This window comes from Myxocyprinus asiaticus, chromosome 25, assembly GCF_019703515.2.
Source record: "Myxocyprinus asiaticus isolate MX2 ecotype Aquarium Trade chromosome 25, UBuf_Myxa_2, whole genome shotgun sequence".
NCBI lineage: Eukaryota > Metazoa > Chordata > Actinopteri > Cypriniformes > Catostomidae > Myxocyprinus > Myxocyprinus asiaticus.
The window spans coordinates 45,070,284-45,084,836 of NC_059368.1; the positions used below are offsets into that span (position 1 = coordinate 45,070,284).

Here is a 14,553-nt window from a genome sequence, read left to right on the forward strand (position 1 = left end):
CAAAACTTAAAATTCTGCCATCATTTACTCACCCTCAGGTTGTTCCAAACCTGGATGGGTTTCTGTCTTCCATGGAATGCAGTATGTAGAATGTCAGCCTCAGTCACCATTCACTGTCATTGTATGTGAAAAATAAAGATTTAAAGAAAGTGGATGGTGACTGAGGCTGTCGTTCTGCCTAACATCTCCTTTTGTGTTCCACTTAAAGGGATAGTTCACCCAAAAATGAAAATTCCCTCATCATTTATGCACCCTCATGCCATCCCAGATGTGTATGACTTTCTCTCTTCTGCAGAACACAAATGAAGATTTTTAGAAGAATATTTCAGCTCTGTAGTTCCTCACAATGCAAGTGAATGGCTACCAAAATGTTGAAGCTCCAAAAAGCAAATAAAGGCAGCATAAAAGTAATCCATATGACTGCAGTTTTAAACCCATGTCTTCAGAAGTGATATGATAGGTGTGGTGAGAATCAGATCAATATTTAAGTCCTTTTTTACTATAGATTCTTCTCCCTGCCTAGTAGGGGACGATATGCATGAAGAATACGAATTGCCAAAAACCAGTTAAGAAGAAAGTGAAAGTGAAAATTGATAGTAAACTTAAATATTGATATCTTTCTCACCCACACCTATCATATCACTTCTGAAGATATTGATTTAACCACTTTAGTCTTAAGGATCACTTTTGTGCTGCCTTTATTTGCTTTTTTGAGCTTCAAAATATTGGTCACCATTCACTTGCATTGTATGGACCTACAGAGCTGATATATTCTTCTAAAAATCTTAATTTGTGTTCTGCAAAAGAAAGAAAGTCATACACATCTGAGATGGCATGAGGGTGAGTAAATGATGAGAGAACTTTCATTTTTGGGTGAACTATTCCATTAAAGAAGAAAGTCAAGTGGGTTTGAAACAACATGATGGTGAGTAAATGAGGAATTCTTTTTTTTTTTTTTTTTGGCAGGAATTTCTTTTCAATTTAATCTCATTGCTCTAGAGGACAAACAATTTAGATATTAAATGATCTTTCTTTTTGGTGACTTTACATTTTGCATTACATGTAATGCAATAGAGTACATCCATTACTCAAACTGCTTTTCTTTCAAGCCATATTTTTTATGAGCTTCTTTGTGTCTGTGTCACCCTCTCTGTCATTAGAGTCATGATCTGTCTCATTGATGTGATTGAGGACCAATGTTTTGGCATTGAGTTTGCGCATGCACACACACACACACACACACACACACACACACACACACACACACACACACACACACACTCACACACTGCTCTGCTCAAAGGCTACGAATGATGGCTGCACATAGGTCGACAGGTCTGTGTTGCAAGGTATTAACGAGTGTGTCATCAAAAATGTATCAATACGAGTGTGTGTCTCATGATGTTAAGGGTGTGTGTGTGTGCACACTGTTTGTGTTCACTGTTTTAGCAATGTGAGGTGTGTTTGCATTTGAAAGTGAAATCTTTCTGTGTGATGTACTTGAAGCATGGTTGAGTTCATCAGACATTGTGTGCAGGTATAGTAAAGTAGGCATTGATGTGTTGTTGTGAAGGTGGTTAGATGCAAATGTCTACCACAGTGTACCACAATGTGGAGGAAGTGGAGAATGAGTCCTTTGGCAGCTCGGTTTCAACAAATGCTCTTTTTTCAGAGAGGAGAAAGTTTTCAGTTCTGAAATGTACAGATTTGTTTTTTTTTTGTTGTTTTTTTTTTATATGTATAAAAATACATATATGTCAAAAGTTCAAGGAAAATTTGATTCCTCATGTCATGACCCCTTTAAAGAAATATTCCGGGTTCAAAACAAGTTAAACTCAATCGACAGCATTTGTAGCAAAATGTTGATTACGACAAAAAAGAATTTAGACTCGTCTGTCCTTCCCTCCACAAACAAAATCTGGTTTACAGTGAGACAATTAGAAAATAATGGAATAGAATATATTATATTTTTATGTTTTCTTTTTCATATATCAAAGAGATGATGCAACAAATGATTAATTACTTCCACATTGAAATTTTGTGAGACACACCTGGGTGACAAACACATATTGACATGTGAAAAATGTGATTTCTGAAAGTGTATATATATATATATATATATATATATATATATATATATATGTTGCAACACTGGCTCACACAGTGTCCTAACTAGATGCGATGCAGCGAAATGTGATAAAAGATATCTTTTGCATATTAATCCGAGTTTTTGCCCTAACCAGCCGTGACGGCATTCTATTTTTGAAATGGTTTTTATTTCTGCAATGTCGCGACAGACAGCCCAGTCAACAAATGGGTCTAAAATCCTTTCATATTAGTATTTTAAAGCCAGCGTCTAACTAGCAGGTTCAGAACAACTTGATTTTGGCTGAGGGTGTCACACACACCTGCTGAGTGTTGTGCTTGAGGTCTCGCTCTCTTCAGTCGGAGCTCTGTCACACACGTACACGCGCGCGCGCGCACACGTTTATGAACTGATGATCTGCCATTTTACTCTACATTTGTAAATTACTTGTGATTTTGTGTGTGAAAGTGAATAAATGTGATTGTTTTTGTAGCGCCTCTAGCATTCATATCACCAGAACTGCCACAATATGTACAGTGAGGAACGAAAAAAATCATTTTGCAAAAATTGAGTGATTCTATGAAACCAGGTTGGAATTTTGACCCTTTAGGCCTTCCATAATCTGATGGATTGTACACGGACAATGGCGTAGATTCAAGGGGGGATGGGGGAGACAAGCAAGGACAACCCCCACATGATCAATGGAAATATGTCAATGCTTTACCCCCCCACAATGTTCAAGCCAAATGTACACCCTTGTACACGGATGACAGTCTTATGTCATTGACTCACCAAGTTTTTAGAAGTTAGCAGGCTGTTTTTTCCACTTTGTGGTAGGGTCATGATCATTATTTTTGGACTAGATATTATTAAGTTACGAAATTATTACGGAAATATATTTTTGTATAATAATAATAAAAGTGATGATGATGATGATCATCATCATCATCATCATCATCATCATATTAATCTTAAAAATAATCATAATAATTATTAATATTACTTTACAATAGTACCATATTTTTTAAATAATTTATTAACTTATGCTATTGAGTTGACAATGGCCTTTTAATGCAGTGAAATGCACATTTCCACTCTTCTGTCAGCAAACATCTGGTGCTATGGGTATTTTAGGTTTGGATAGTAACATATTGCAATTTAAATTTTATTTTGATTAATCGTTCAGCCCTAATATTAATTTTACTATCCTAACAACTATATTGTTAGTGTCATTTTAACATTTTCATTTAGCATTGTTTAACCAGCTGTCATGTGCAAGTTTAAGGCAAATTACACATTCAACTTCAGTTCCAAACAGAAAGTAGCATTCAGTTGAAACACTGCTCAGTTATTTCGCTCTGATTCAAGAAATATCTAGCCTTTCCCCCCATATTTTAGAGTTTGGCTTTTGTTTTTATCTGTGCGGCAACAACACTGTAAGTGTGAAGCAGCGCATGCTAGCAGCTTAGAGGGAATTGTTGCAAACCCCCCCTTTTTCGCCCCTGGTGAAACATTTCCATCAGGCTGCAGTCTCTGAATTGACAGTCCAGCATGACCAGAAAGAGCTCTGCAGTTCATGATGGCCTCCATCTCGTCATAAATGCACAGAAAATTTAAAGCGGGCAATGGAGATATTCATCTTTTTAAAGGGATATCTCTGGGCTGTGAGGCCTGCAGACAGCTTACAGCTCCTGACACCCAGAGTGCCATGAAAGAATAATTAGTTTTGTCAAGCTGAATGAAGGATCAGCAGTATGAGGATATGAATGAAGCAGGAATGAGCGCTGATATCGATCCAGAGCAAGAGCGAGAGAGAGAGCTATGACCCTGAGTTACGTCCTCTCAGATCAGTCCTGTTCCCAGTGTGATCAAAACAGACAGCACATACACTTCTAAACATGACACTTCGAAGGCCAGTTTTGAGAATGACAAATGCATTTATATTCAGGATTGAAGTCCCTCAATTTCATTCTGTGTGTATGAAATATAGTAGTAATTGCTGAAATTGTTATGAACTAAATTAACCAGTTATAACTGGTTCCCAGCATTTAAAAATAACATTTTCACTCCAGAACAATTGAAAATCACTTTGTTCCCATTTTCGTTTATGTTCTGCAAAAATGTAGTCTGTTTTCGGTTTATGTTTTCATTCCTTGAACCGTTTTTAGTCCCTGATGTTGACTACCACAAAAATTAATTTAAACGTGTCCCTTTTTTTTAAATATATATATATATATATATATATATATAAATCTGGTTTACATTGAGACAATTAGAAAATAATGGAAAATAATTTATAATATCTCAGTGTTTTATTTTTCATATATCAAAGAGATGATGCAACAAATGATTCATTAATTCCACATTGAACTTTTGTGAGACACAACTGGGTGTCAAACACATACTGACAACTTAAATTATTACAGTAGTACACCCAAATGGCAAAAGCCAAATCATACTGTTCATGTGTTACACTTGCTATAGTTTCCTTCCACATTACTTCTTCCTCACATAATAATGTCAAATGTAAATCAAGTCAATCACGAAACATCAGCGCCACCTTGAGGAGTAAAATGCATGTACAATATGTATGTGTACACGCATATGGGAAACTGATAATTCACCACTGTTGGGCAGAAAATCAACGTGATGTAGAATATTGTACTCATTTGTCTTGTAAAAAGAAATAAAATAAACAGATATCTGCGATGGTAGACATATTTAGATATGAACTAATCATATAAATGTGATTTATGAAAGTGTAAATATATATTGCAACACTATTACAAATCTGGGGTCAGTTATGATCTTATACACTTTTAGCAATTAAGCATTAAGAAAAAAATATAGTTGCATCTTTGGCATTTTTTTATTGTTGCACTATTCAAGAGATAAAGGTTGAGGAATACAAAAGATAAAGAGCATAACTCAATAAAAAAAGGGGATGGAATAAGGTCCCAGTTCACTAAAGACCCGAGGTATGAATTTAAGGATTAAACAGTAAGAAATAAAAAAACGTATTTGTTATTTGTAAATGATCCAGTTGAGTAGCCTCAAAGTGGTTTTATATGTGTCCCTGACATGATTTATTTCTCCAGTTTAATGTAATCTTTTTGTGACACATAAATAATTTATATTACAAGGTTATGCAAGTTGGTAACCCTGTACAACAAAATCGGTTCTAAATCACCAAATATCTGAACATTAAACACTATCACGTCTCCCCTTTTCTCATATTGCTCAAAAACACATAAAATAACACTTAATTTCAACAATTTTACTCTCCACAAAGCATGCTGGGATCTACAAATCCCCTGCCCAGTTTCATGTAGTCCCAACACAAATAAATTAGGTAGAATTCCATTAAAAAAAAATAAGTAGATGAATGAAGTTGTGACAAATTTTCAAGAATTGTGTTGCATTAGCTCACTGCAATTAGGTCAATTGCACATTTTAGAGAATTACATTAATTGAAAGCAAAGAAAATCAATTTAGAAGAGAAACACAATTTTGTTGTGTAAATTACAAATGCAGTAAATCGGACAACCTGTTTTTTCAGTGTTTCTATAAAAAAAAAAAAAAAAAAAAAAAAAAAATGTACCACAATTTTACCATGGCATCATGGTTTAATCATTCCTTTAAGAAAAATAGCATAATGAGAAGAGAAATGTGTGGGCCTTGCGCTGCATTCCAGTGCATCACCCTGTTGTGACTGTTAGATCAAGTCAATGAAATACAAGTGAAATGGCTGCAGTTTCAAAAACCTCCAAGCTGGAATTATCTCTAATGCTTCGTGGGAAAAAAATGTTTGTGCCCTAGAATATAATACCCATTTGGTTCTGGACATTCCAGAGCCAGCTGCTGACGTATGATGCGTCTGGATGAAGAACAGCGTGAAAAGACTTTTATCCTCGCAGTTAAACCACAGCAGGGTCTGGACAGTGGTGTAGTAGTGTCTGAAGAGGTGGGCATACTGTGAATTTATAAAGGAGCCACATGCACCCGGTCTCTAAAATGTACATACATTTACATTTATATACAGTACATATGTAAAATGTGTAAGAAATTTTTTCCATAAAAATAAAATGTATATATTGGCTGTTGTAATCATAGTCCCACATGAACTTACAAAATGTATATCAGGGTAAGTTTCTTGCTGGCATGGTGTATAGTACACTACTACGATGTGTATGGTGACTCGATGTTAAATATGTATTTAAATTAATAGGTGTCATTGATGTTGCTTTCATTAGGCTTCTATGAAAATTGTTAATACTTTATAATTACTCTAATTAATAAACTAATACATACATAATACTTCAATAAACTGTTGTTATAGCTCATATGAGTGTAGTAATGTTCACTTTAACATGTTATCTTGTATTACCATATATACAGTAGCCTACATACAAATTAATAGTTATTTGTTTTAGATGTGTACTATAACATGCTTTTCTGTGTATAGTGAAATTGTTTTCCTACTTAGAAATATAAATTTAAATGATCTGATATCATGAAAAAAAAAAGGCACCATGGACAGCAGTAAAAGGCACAAAAAAATACATTTGATATAATTACGGGACACAGTTATCTGCAAAGAGCATCAAAAACTAGCACGGATGCAATAACATCATGTATTTTCACAAAGTTTAATTGCATAAGTTACATTTAATTGTATAGTCTATATATATATTTATATATATATATATATATATATATATATATATATATATATATATATATATATATATGTTTAACAGGAAAATAAATTTATAGCGCAAATTATGGTTACTCCAGTGATGCATGTGCATCAGCATTAGATGGAAATATCCCGCCTCTTACTGAAACTGAAAATATGATTGGTTAGCAAATATCCAGTCGTGTCTGAAATGAATGTTCTGGTTGGTGGATCAGCTTAGTCGGACTGTCTGTCTTGCCAGTGCCATCAGTTGCGCTCCTGCCTACCGCTGCTCCGTGCGCGTTTAGAGCGAATCACTGTACACTTAAAAAAAAAAACACAATTCCCTCAACGGTGCTGTGGCACTACATTAGTAAATTGAAAGTTCCGGGTCAAAAGCCTACTCGTTGTTCTGGTGGCCATACATATCATCACTTATTTTGGGTGGGCATATGCAAAATCTTCCGAAAGATATGTGGGCATATGGAGTATGCCTGCGTATGCCATAGACTACTACAGACTACTACTGTGTCTGCAGGATTGACTGTACATGATCTCTGTGCGAGTCAGAGAGAGGAACCTTGCTTTTGTCTAGCTTGAACGTGTTTCAGTACTGACAGTGCTGGGCAGATTACTTGTGAATTGTAATCAGGTACTGATTACAAATTACATGTCAAAAAATGCAATCAGTAATGTAATCTTCAGATTACATTTCAGGAGTTAATCTAATCAGATTACTTTGATTACTTTTGGATTACTTTCAACCTAATTCTGTTTTATTTTATGTCACTTGCATTTGAGTAGGATAATTATTTTAACATAAACGTACAAAGAGGAAGAAAATGTTTTCCATTCTTTATTACTAACAAAAAGAGCCTCACAAAAAGAGCTCCTTATGACATTTAAAAAGTGCATTAAACATTACATGAATGAAATAAACATTAAATCTAACAGCAATGACAGTGCATGACCAAAGTTTATAATTCAAAACTCTGAGAAGTCAAGTTCATTTTAAGTGCGTAAAACAATAGCAACATTGCAAACATTAATGACCATAAAATCAACAGCAACGTTGCTAGGTCAAAGTTTTCATCTAAAAGCACTGAAACACTTTTAACCCTTACTGCTTACTGATAGACCATCACCTACTCTAAAGCTGAGGTGCAAGATATTATCTTTTGAACAGCTTGAATATTCTAAAAGAGCAGAATATTTTAAAACAGCAGAGTTCCACCGAGTCACACAAGGATTGTGTCATGTTTTGTGTCAAGTTTCATGGACTCCACTGCATCAGCAGCAACAGTAGAGCGATGGGCTTTGTTCCATATTGCTGCACATTTTACAGTTGAACTATTGTGTACCCTGCAGACAGGAACCTTAGAGATGGCATCCACTAGATCCTTTGAAGCAATTAAATTCAATTTGTGAGCTGCACAACATTGGTGTAATTTCATTCTTAAAAATGAAATTATCTCTATAGATCCAGTGGTTAAATGCTGAGGTAGATCGCTCCATCTCCACCTGGCTGGCTAGTAGCGAGTATCAGTTCTGAGTGCAAAACACACAACCCTCCTCCTCTCTTTCGAAAACACTCGAAGACTTACCAAACGTAATTTTAAAGATTGAAAAAAGAGAATGATTAGGATGACCAATAAATTATTAACAATTTACTGCCATTGCCTTGTTAATAAGTAATCATGTAATCTATAAAAAGTAACTGTAATCCAATTACAAGTATTTTAAAATGTAATTGAATCCAATTAAAAGTACTTGGTTTTGTAATCTGATTACATAATCCATATTACATGTAATCCGTTACTGCCCAGCACTGGTTACTGAGAACAAGTTGAGAACATCTGGTCGAGCAGCTGACAGTGATTCCATGAGATCAAGTGCTCTGCTCTCTCTCATGTTTTGTGTGGTGTATTTGTGCACAACACAAAACATTTGTGCACTTCACAAAACAGCAGTTAAATACACATGCTGTCTGCACAAGCGTGGGAAAAATAAATGTGTACAAACTCTGTTTAATATTACATGTCATGTTCATGTATTGACATACTGCCTGCTGCATAATATGCACTGCCAACTACTTAAAAAATAAAAAAAGTAATTCAAACAGTATTACGCAACGATAAACATTTCAAATCGTTGTATGCAACACTGTAGTCATATGAGTAGATTGTCATCTTTAAAATAAAATCGTCATAATAATAATCATACACCTAATATGTCATTGTCATGTTCTGTCTCCCCTCCTGTTTCTATGGACTCTTATTTTGAAGTTTCCCCCTGGACTCCATTTCCAATAGTGCACTGCCCTTATCACTACCAGCTGTTCCTCATCATCCTCACCTGTCTGCCATCCCCTCATTAGTTCTGTTGTGTATAAATACCCTCCTGTGTTGTTCATTCTTTGTCAGTTCTCGTCCATGTAATAGTTGTGATGGTTTGTTTATTTAGTTTATGGCACGCCATGTTATTATATATCTCTTTCATCATCTTCATTAAAGCCTGCAAATAGATCCAACGCCTCTCCTTCATCTTCTCTACCACAACCTGTGACAGTCATAACTAGTCTTGTGTATTCGTAATCTTGGCGTAAAAGGCATAAAATCTTGTTCTCTTTGCGATTTATTCTGGCCAAGAACTGCCTAATTAAACACGCAAAGCAACAGATTACAGTTTTAGTTTGTTTGTGCCATTAAGGGGCAGGTTTGTCTTAAATATAAAATACAACAGTAGACTGGTGTGGAAAAAATTTAAATAAAATTATGCCATGGCAGTTTTTGTGAATAGTTGAACAGGAAACACTTGGAAAAAAAAAAATAGAAGAAAATTAGTTTAAAGGTGTACTCAGTTCCTTTTTGCTCATGTCATCTTGGACTTACAGTGACACCTAGTGGTGTGGATGCAGCATCATTCAAAATCAATTGACCTGTTTGATGTGACGTCACTGTATGTCCGCGCCGCCATGTTTGTGACCAGTATTCCATATACATTCAGTGTGCTGCACTGTGGGATGCAACAAAAACCTTCTTCAGGAGTTAAAAGAAGCTCTTACATTCATACAAACGGGATCATCACAGACATTTTTTAATACTGTGACTTAATCAGACCAGAAAACAACACAAAAACATTTGTAACTTCTGAATGAGAGACGTTTACGGTGATGTACCAGTGGGCGTGTGTACTCGCCGGTCACACATTAGACTTGCCGACGTACGGAGATGAATTGTGGATAAAATATCTTTAAATGTCTGTGAAAGTTCAATTTGACCATATTTGTGATGTCTTCAGACCTGTGTGAACTTTCCCTGGGGCTTGGCATGGATCAAAAGCGATTTTTGATGTTTTTCTTGATATTGTTTTTCGGGTGTTTTCCATTCCCCACCATTGTTTCCTCCCGCTGATGGTCACAAATATGGCGGCTGTGGAGAAAAGTGACATCACTGAAACAGGTCAATAGTTTTCAGCTACAGGTGCCATTGTATAATTTCACTATTCACAATCAGCCACGATTAATTTAATCCAAAGTGAAAATGTCCAATAACAAGACGGTTACTGAGATTAAGAAAGTAGTATTCAGCTGATCATGTGATTCTAAAATGGCAGCCCCCATGAGGGCGCCCCTGCCCCATGTAGAATAAAACAGCTTTTATATGGTCACTGATATGACTAGAGTCTTCATCTCATGTGAGTGCTCATGATTTTATACATATGTTTCAAAATTACAATTCATTTCTTTAGGAGTAAAACTTTTTTGTTGAAATAACAGCTCTCCAGCTCAACAGCTTGTGGTTAGAAGCATCGCTGAGGCTTCTATACTTTATCTTTCATTCCATATATAACTTTCATTTAGTCAATATTTTCTACCAGTTCACATGCACTAGAAATGAAAACAGCTTATTCTGGTGTTTTTGTAGAAATGTGAACGCCGCTTTCCTAATGCCGTTTAAAAAAATTAAGAGAAAACCGTTGAACACCGCTAGGTTTATTATGGAGATTATGTAAAGGATAATGTAGAGTCAGACGGTTGTTATCGTGAAATAAACCCGACAGGGTGATCAAGACCCTGACATGAAGCGAACAACTCTTGTATCAGCCTGAAGGTGTTTATTATAACAACCGGCTGACTGTACATTATCCTGCTTATTACACAGCCGCTAACAAAAAAAGGGCATTAAATATTGATTTGGTTTGAAATTATGTAATTAAGTGAGAAGAGATAAATCACAGAACAGTTGAAATCCACCTCCGGTTTGCGACTTTGGTTGTGCGAGTTCTGTTTATTTTGTAATTAATGAACATCTGATTGCTCATTATGAATCTTATTACAAGACTATTTGCCAAATAAATGCACATGAAATGTTGATTTAAGTTGAAATTATTTTATTGGCTTACTTGTAGAGATTGCACAGTGATCCGAGAAGCAAGAAAGAGGACTCGCAATACCTGGATGACCGGTCTGATATGTGGATGTGCGGTTATCAGACCGCTAGATGGCATCATTGACCAATCAGAATAGAGCATTCCAGAGCTCCCTGTAGTAAAATATTGAAATACATTTGATCTCTGCAGAAGTTAACACTCCACCCCCTGCGTAACAGCATTAACGACAGCTCTATATTGTTGAACCAGCGTGTTTCGAATGACGGATGTGCAACATAATTATTACTTTGTCAGCTGAGAATTTAAGTAGCCTTTTACTTATTGAGAATTCCTTGCAGTGTGCTCTGTTGTATAAAGCACATTTTGCCAAAAGTAGTAGAATATTTTTACTGTACACAATACACAGATAACATACAGAAAAATTAATATGGGTAGTATAGAAGTGGGCAGTTTGTTTGCCTGTATATTGACCCTGTTCCTATTTACCAACCATTTTATTTTGGATTTATGCTGATTAAACACTCTGCATATATATTGCCACTGTAACACTGTTTCCAAGTCTAGACATCTCCCAGAATAGGTACCCATGAAATTCGCAACTTAGCTGTTTTTATGAAAAAGTGGGTGACATAAATGGGATTTGTTAGTGAGTAGTTGTGACAGGCATAGGTTATACTGTGGCAAAAAGATCAATACTGAAAAAAAGAAGCTTAAGAGATGAAATAGGATAGTGTGAAGTGTGAGGGACGGAATGGAATAGATGAGACAAGGATAAAAAGCGATGGAGTCAAAAGAAAAATATCATTTCTGGTCATCATTGTTCTATGACCTCTGTATTATTAGACTGAGTCTTAGACTTCTTGAACAATAGCAAAACAAAAAGATTATCGCTTAAATATCTCTCTTTATCTCTCTTTTTATGGGTGAATCTTGAGACATTATAAGGGGAAAAGACGGCCCACGTGTATACATATGAATGGGAGAAAAGGAATTATGCAAATGCAACAATGGTAGTCCAGCCTGTTAAATCTGAAGTGTGTAATTTCTGCGACACTAGCATCACCAAACTAAATTTTCATAAATAAACATTGTTTTCAATGATTTACAAGTATACATTTAAAAAAAAAAAAAAAAAAAGAGATTGTCTTCAAACAGCTTTACCATTTTGGCTTTTACCATTGATTGAGCCGATGTTACTGTCAAGCTGGCCGGACCACTCAAACAAACAGAGGAATTTTGGAAAGCCATACATAGGAGATCAATGTACTAATGGTTTACTTATTTCTACATATTAAGATGGAATATAAGAAAGTATTTTAACATCAAAAAAATTACACACGTCAGCTTTTAAAGAGCCAGTCACCTTTTGATAAAGACACTTGACCACATGTTAGCTGGATCAGCTTGATTTTTTAGAAATCAGACTATTACTTGAACGTTATCGTGACAAACTGTTGTGGATATTTCGGTCTTTCCTCATTCAAGTGGAAGGGAGCTGTACTTGCATGACTACAAAATAGCTGCCCCGAGTGATCTGATTTACAATCAAAGAACAGGTCTGGGTCTTTTTTCACCCCAAAATCAACTGTAACGTGGAAAATTCTCATTACCGAAATGTGAAAAATATAATGATAAATGTTCAGATGAGATCATTGTTATCAATGTGAGGATCGGTGTTAATCTCGTCAACGAAATCACTGACGAAAACGTGCGTTGACGAAGGGTTTTTTTTGATTTTGTCAACGATAACGAAGACGAGGCGAAAAAGATGCATCATGATGATGGTTAAACAATTTTATTAAAGCATACTGTTGATGAAAATATTACAATAAAAATGATACAGCAAGATGTTAACAGTGCAAAATAAAAACAGAGGAAGAAACATCTTGAGAATCTGTATATAGAATAAGATATTAGATATGGATTCAACTAATCCATTAATCCAGTATATTGGGGATTTCTCCACTTGAGCTGTGTGAGTTGAACAATGGCATAATGAACCCCTTCTTATTTACTTACTTATGCCACCTACAAAAGTTCTCCAGGCATCTCAATCCTGGGCCAGCCGCTCCAGCTCTCCCCAGGTGAGTCCCATTTTCTTGGTTTCCTCCTCCAGATCGCGGTGCCAGGTGTTCCTTGGCCAGTCTCTTTTTCTTTCCCCCTGTGTTTTCCAGATGAGAGCTTGTCATACTGTATTGGATGCGGATCTGCGGAGGGTGTGGCCAATCCATCCCCAGCGCCTTTGGAGGATCTCTTCATCTACAGGCTGCTGTTCCGTTCGCTGGCACAGCATTTAGTTACTGATGGTCAGGGGTGGAAATCGGCACTGGATTTTACATAGAAACTGGCCCAAAAGTTGTTGAGCAGGAGGGGGGTGTCCCTGTCCTTTTCTGCATAACACGGCAGCCCGTTACAGCTTATCACGGCCCTGTTCAGCCCCGTTTCGTGGCTGGCCCACCAGGAAAAGTCCCAGTTCTCCCTATGGCCACTCCGCCTCCGCTGATGGTATCAGGCCAGCGGATCCAAAGGATCTTTCTGAGGTAGGTGTTGATGAATATCTGGATTCTCTTCATGGTTTTTACAGTGGTTTTCCAGGTCTCGGCTCCATAGAGTAGCACAGGCTTCATGATGGTTTTAAAAAATCTTGATGTTGGTGGTCAAGTTCATGGAGCCCCAGACATTATTCAGTTGATGGAAAGCTGTCCTCGCTTTGCCTGTCCTCACTTACGTCGGCAGCTGTCCCACCCTGCTTGTCGACTATGCTGCCAAGGTAGGTGAAGCTCTCCACCTATTCTAGGGCTTCACCTTCCATCGTGATGGGGGTTGCATAGGCTGCGTTGACCTTACTTTTTCCTCTGTGGATGTTGAGGCCCAGGCATGCTTAGTTTTCTACGACGGTGGATGTCTTTTCCTGCATTTGTATGGGAGAGAAGCGCCAGGTCATCAGTAAAGTTGAGGTCATCCAGCTGTGTCCAGAGGGTCCACTGGATATCATTTAGCTTTTGGGCTGTGGATGTATTCATAATCCAGTCAATGGCCAACAGGAACAGGAAAGGTGACAGCAAGCATCCTTGCCTCTGTGAACCACTACAAAACGGGGTAAATACTAAATAAGCATCCTATTAATACATGAGATCAATCAATATATCCACAACATTTATGGAACAACTTACATCTGCAAAGTGAAGGGAATGATCAGGTGAACTTGAACTAAATGACGCGCTAGTCAGAATATGCATAATTTGCGTTGAGTAACTTGCGCTGTGAATATGCGGTTTCCATAAAGGCTGATTTATGCTTCTGCATCAAACCTACGGTGTAGGATCCATGTGCTGGCCAAAGCATTGGTTTGCATTTATAGTGTTGGTGTGTCTGCATCGTTCTGGGAGTACAAATA

The 14,553-nt window shown here is 36.7% G+C and overlaps 1 pseudogene; it reads left to right on the plus strand.

The window, feature by feature from the left end:
• Positions 1 to 5,957: 5,957 nt before the first annotated feature.
• LOC127416017 (laminin subunit alpha-2-like) overlaps positions 5,958 to 14,553 on the plus strand; it is a 336,769-nt pseudogene continuing 328,173 nt past the window's right edge.